The 6,159-nt window shown below is 35.9% G+C and overlaps 1 non-coding gene across 1 annotated transcript; it reads left to right on the top strand.

Annotated features, from left to right (window-relative positions):
• TRNAA-UGC lies at nt 890-962 on the top strand. Its single transcript has one exon. It is a non-coding gene; the product is annotated as a tRNA-Ala (tRNA).

Here is a 6,159-nt window from a genome sequence, read left to right as displayed (position 1 = left end):
AAAACAAGAAGGCCAACAGTAAAGACTCGAGAAGAGGAAGATGAAGAAGAAGATTTGTTATACCGATTTATGACGACCAAGAACAACATAGAGGAGCTCCTCCGTGACAATGTGATAATCTTCATCCTCACTGGTCGAGAAACAACACCATCCGCACTGACATGGTTTTTCTGGCTACTGTTGTCTCGGCCTGATGTCGAGAAGGCGATTCTCCACGAGATCCGGTCGGTTTGCTCGACATACCGAAACCCTGACGAGACGCTCGGTTTCCACCACGAGATCCGGTCGGTTTCCACGAGATTAACTTCCTTCACGCATCTATCTCCGAGTGCTTGAGACTGTACCCTCCGGTGGCGATCGACACACAATCATGTCGCAACGGGGATATCATGCCCGACGGGACTTTCGTCGGGAAAGATGGGTTTGTATCACACAGTGCATATGCAATGGGAAGGATGGAGAGCATATGGGGGGAGGATTGTGTGGATTATAAGAGGGAAAGATGGCTAGATAATGGAGTTTTTCAGAGAACAAATTGCAAATTTCTTGGATGCTGGCAATTTTTGATGCACCAACTATCCAGAGAAAAAAAGTTGCATCATTTATTCTCTGGTTGAATATAGAAAACTGCCCAATTAAACTTGAGATATGCTGCAAATACATGATTTAAAGAAATTCTATCAGCAATTGTGTGATTGAAGTCCACAGTCTCTCAAAATGGCGGTTTGAATATAAAAGCATAGTGCCAATTAGCTATGTATTCACATAGCTCTTTCAACATAACACTCGGTCTGCACCGTGGAAATGGCCCGAAAAGGGTAATATTCCATTCTATATTACAATTCACTTAATTAGGTTTATGTAAAAGGATTAGTCGCATAATCAACACGGGGATGTAGCTCAAATGGTAGAGCGCTCGCTTTGCATGCGAGAGGTACAGGGTTCGATCCCCTGCATCTCCATTTTATTTGTTTTATTAACTATATTTTTAGTCGTAACTATGGTAACTAAGATTTAGGCAAAACAAATTTTTTTTTTCCGGGACACACTTCTTCTAGTTTAATAACTTATGTGGTATCTCCATTCAACGCAAATCAATTTATTTTTCATGAGAACATAGCTCGTTCGTAAGTTTTACCCATCCTCTCTAATAATTATGACAAAGAAATCCTTAACTTTTTTTTACCCATTCCTTCTAAGAAGTGCTCAAAATTTTTTCCCCAGACTCCTAAGCCTTTGAATTTTACCCCTCGTTTCTAAGAAGCCTCCACCTTTGTTTTTTTTTTTTTTTTTGACCAAAAAAAAAAATCTTAAAGTAACAAGAAAATTTAGGGGCTTCTTAGAATAGAGAAATAAAACTTAAACGTACGTTTCATTGTCGAGAAAAGAAAGCTAAGGGTTTCTTAGAAGATAGGAGTAAAATATAGGAGCTCCTACGTTAAAAATAGAAAACTTGAGCATTTTAGAAAAAAGGATACAACTTGGAGTCTCTTTAAACTATGTTCTCTCTTTTTTCATTAATTATTACGTCACCATTTTCTAAAATAAACTTCAACACCTATACCGCCTACATTACCACAATTGTAGGCCGAGCAAAGTAACAAAATCTTAAATAATTTCCTAACAATCGGCAAGTAAACTATTTTGCAACATATTATTTCCCAAAATAAAGATAAAACACCAACCAAATGAAGTAATTGTCTCAATATGTAAAACCAAACAACTCAACAACTTGATTCCATTAGTTTCAACTCGAGGTTATTTCTAGTTATGCCGTTGAGCTCTCAAGCTTTACACGGACAAAAACATTGGTGACCAATACAATTAGCAAAGGGGCATCCCTTGCAAAGAGGCTTGCACTGGCTATCAGTTGAGCATCTTACTCCAGAGACAGAAGGAGATGCTGCACAAATCGCAACGCCTGCACATAAAAGTACCATTTTCATGAAAAAAAAATCAAACAAAACAGAACTTTTAAGATTGTAGTTTTAGCATTAAGCTGATCATGTTATATGTTAATTACTCGATCTTTACTAGTGTAATTGCTGATGTGATATAGCAACTAAAATCTAGATTAGTAAAATAACTGATCACACCAGGATTGCTGGCCAATGTTATACCTTCTACTACTTCAGACTACTATTCAAGCTATTGAAAGTCTTCGCCATCAACTTGATGCTTTTCAACATACCACCTCTATATTCGTCGCACAACTCTCTGGCTGGTATGCATTTTTCTGGTTCTTCAGCTAATCATTCGGTCTTTGGTATAAATTATCTCTGCATTTTGGACTCTGGTTGTTCCTTTCATATGACTTGTAATGCCTCATTCTTATTCTCTGTTTTCACTTCATCTTCTTTTCCCCTCTATCTACACAGCTGCTAGACAACCATAGTTTATCACTCAGTATGACTCTATTACCCCACAAAATGATCCATCTGGTCGTCTAACACTTGGTCCCGTCTATGTGGCTTCTCAACTGTGGTTGAATTTAATTTCTATTAGCTCTTTATGTATGGCTGGTCTGCTTGTCTCATTTTCTTCTGATACTTGTCTTGTGCAAGATCTACAGACAGGCAAGACGGTTGGGGCGGATCGTAGGAGACACAAGCTGTATTTTGTAGAATATCTTCACCTTTCAAAGTTCATACGTCCATGTTCTCTTGTTGCTTCTGTTTGTTCGTCAAAATCCTCTACCTCGCTTTCTGCCAATTTGTGACATAGATGACTTGGTCATGTGTCTAATAAAAGGCTGGAGAGTCTTATTCAGTCCGGAGTACTTGATCATGTATCATCTAGTTTTAATATTGAGTCATGTACTGGTTGTAAATTGGCTAAATTCATTGTTTTACCATTTAAAATGAGTATATCTGTATCCACTTCCTTATTTGATTTAGTGCATTCTGATATTTGGGGGCCAGCTCATCTGTCTTCTTCATTTGGCTACTTATATTATGTTAGTTTTATCGACGATTTATCTCGTTTTACATGGGTTTACCTACTTAAGAATCACTTTGACGTACTTATTGCTTATCAAGACTTCACTGTTATGATCTTCACTCAATAGCAATCCCGTATTAAAGTTTTCCGTTCTGTGCTACTCCTTATAGTCGTGTTTATACTCATCCTCCCCGTTATGATCTGGTCCGTGTTTTTGGTTATCGTTGTTATGATCCCGCAACTCGTCGAGTTCATATATCTCGTCACGTTCAGTTCGAAGAGGATTCTCCATATTATTCTGTTTTTGATGACTTTAATTTCCTCCACTCTACTGATCATGCTTCCCCGTCAGCTGCATCACCCACTTCTTCATGATAATCACATTTTATTACAATTTTATACCCTCATTATCTATTTTATATGAATAAATATACCATTAATAATTGTTGTTAGATTAGTTTGCACATAAATGAATGGAAATATAAATAAATATTATTAAATGTAAAAAAACCCCTAAAAATCTCTCTTCTCTATTTTTGTAGCATTTGAGAAGCACATTGAAGCAAAAAGCCAATAGAACCGGACTGCTGGACTTGGTTGTAGAGGCTTGGAATTTCAAAATCAAACGTGGACTTGGATGCAAATAGTTAGAATGAAGTAGGCTTTTATGCAAAAGATTGCAAAACCAAACTTGATTGCTGCATGTTCAAAAGTGGGCCGGAGTTGATTTTGAAATTTAAAAGCATTGAAGACCGGCTGCTGGACAAAGGGCTTTGCAATTCACATTAATGCACAAGAAATGAAAGTGGACCGAATACACAAGCTGCTACAGTGGACCGGATGAATTGTGCTGCAGACTTGGGCCAGACTTAATGCTTGAATTTCGGTTTTGAAAATTCCAGTGGACTTGTGCTGCAGCTCTTAAACTTTGATTTTTTAAATCAAATGAAACATGCATCAAGACCGGACTTGGAATGTGGGATTTAATTGCAGCTGAAAATACAATGTGGGCCGGACTTGAGGTGGAATTGCTGCAAGTTGGACTTTCATTTTTGTTGATTTTGAAAATCAAATGAATGGGCCGGACATGCTTACATTTGAATCAAGTGGGCTGGAGACTTGCTGCAGGATTTTGATTTTCTTGTGTAAATCAAATAAATCATGTATATTGAGCTAGAGAAGAATTCAAAGGTGGAGATTTGGCTTGGGGCTCAAGACAAATCCAATGGCTCATATTCATTAAAGATTACTATAAATAGGGGTAGAGAGTAAGGGGTTAATGGTGTGAAAATTTTGTAAACTCCTTTTGGAGAAGATGGCTACTCTTAATTGAGAAGGCCTTCCAAAAATTGTAACTTTAGTTGCAATTAATAAAAATAATTTTTTCCTCTTTAAATTTGTTCTTTCTCCTCTTGTTGAATGATGAGGATGGAGATGAAGAGCAATTTGAAGGTTTGCATTTCTTTTCTCTTTTATTTTTTTTAGTAATTTCTTTATTATTGCTTATTAGTTAGATTTAAATTCATGCTTGTAGAGTAGATTTAATTTCTTGTCTTTTTATTTCTTTTTGCACTTTAATTTGTAGAGTAGATTTATTTTCTTGTATATAATTTTTGCAATTTATTTTATAGTTTAGATTTTTATTTTCTTTGTAGTTAGATTTATTTCTTGTTCATAGTTTAGATTTTTCTGTTCTTTTTATTTTTTGTAATTAGTTCCTTTTCTTCTTGCTTTTATTTCTTAATATGTGAATTTAATTCTTGTAGGAAGTTTAGAATTATATGAAACTAGTCTAATTTTCTTTATATTGTATGAATTATTCTCTTGCACTTAAAATATTCATGTTTAGGATAATCAACTAGAGAACTAATCGGTAGAAGAAGAATTTGATAATCTATGCTTATCTTAAATGGTTTGATAGGTTATGCTTATGAATTCTAGGATTATTATCATGTTGTTGTTCTTATCATGAATAGTAATTTTGACTTAGATGATAATTTGATAGGTTACACTTTCCTTAAATGGTTTGATAATCTATGCTTAATAAATCTAAGTTGAAATATGATAAAAAGAGAATAGTTTATATTTTGTAATTGAAATTGGTTAGTTGATTATATTCTAGATTTCTTACCTCTTTTGAATCCTTCATCTTAACTTTCTTAAATTTTCTTTTCATTTTTGGTTTTATTTCTTGATTTTATTAATTCATATTTCTTGCCTTGTGATTTTATTTATTCTTTAATTCTTCATTCTCTCCACTAAAATTCAATTTATTATCTTTTGCAAATATTCACAACAAATCACTCATCACATTCGCATTTATTCTTTATTCCTAATTGTCTTGCACAAAATATAAGAACCATTTCTAATAATCTCTTAAATTCACCTTCCTCATGGGATCAATATTTTTTATACTATAACTTGATAAATTATGCACTTGCAATTTTGGTACATATGCCGCAACACTTCACCTCAGTTTTTCTTTCGAGATCTTCCTGACATCTCTCCATCTTCTTCTGTTGACTCTTCCTCACCCGAGCCTTCTCTTACACCATCAGATTCTTATCCAGTGGACACAACTCTCACTCCAGAACATACTGTTGATCTCCACGCACCTGCGCCAGCTTCTCCCCCGCTTGAGGTTCCTTTTGCTCTTTGTCGAGGCAAACGTCCACATATCATGCCTGCCCGGTATGCTTCGGTTACTTTCTATTCACCTATCTTTCATAACTTTCTTGCTGTCATTCATACTATTGTTGAGCCAAAGTTCTTTCAATAGGCTGTTTAAATTTCATAGTGGCGATAGGCTATAGCTGAGGAATTTCAACCTTTCAGCAAACTCATACCTGGGATGTTGTTCCCTGTCCTCGTGGGATCTCTCTTGTTGGCAGTAAATGTGTTTATAAGGTCAAGTTTCGTCCTGATGGCACCATTGAACATCGGAAAGCTCGTTTAGTGGCTCGAGGTTTTACTCAGCAACAAGGTATTAATTATGAGGAGACATTTGCTCCTGCTGCTTAAATGCCCACTGTTCGTACTCTCCTTGCGGTCGCTGCTGCTCATCGTTGGCCCTTATACCAGATGGATGTTAAAAATACTTTTTCATAGCTCTTTATCTGAGATAATATATATGCAACCGCCTCCAGAGTCCAATATTCTTCCAGGACATGTATATCTGCTGTTTATGGTCTCAAGCAGGCACCCCACGTTTGGTTTGAG

This window comes from Asparagus officinalis, chromosome 2 (assembly GCF_001876935.1).
Source record: "Asparagus officinalis chromosome 2, Aspof.V1, whole genome shotgun sequence".
Taxonomy (NCBI): domain Eukaryota; kingdom Viridiplantae; phylum Streptophyta; class Magnoliopsida; order Asparagales; family Asparagaceae; genus Asparagus; species Asparagus officinalis.
Note: the sequence above shows the minus strand (reverse complement) of the source record. Positions and strands in the feature narration are given on the sequence as shown.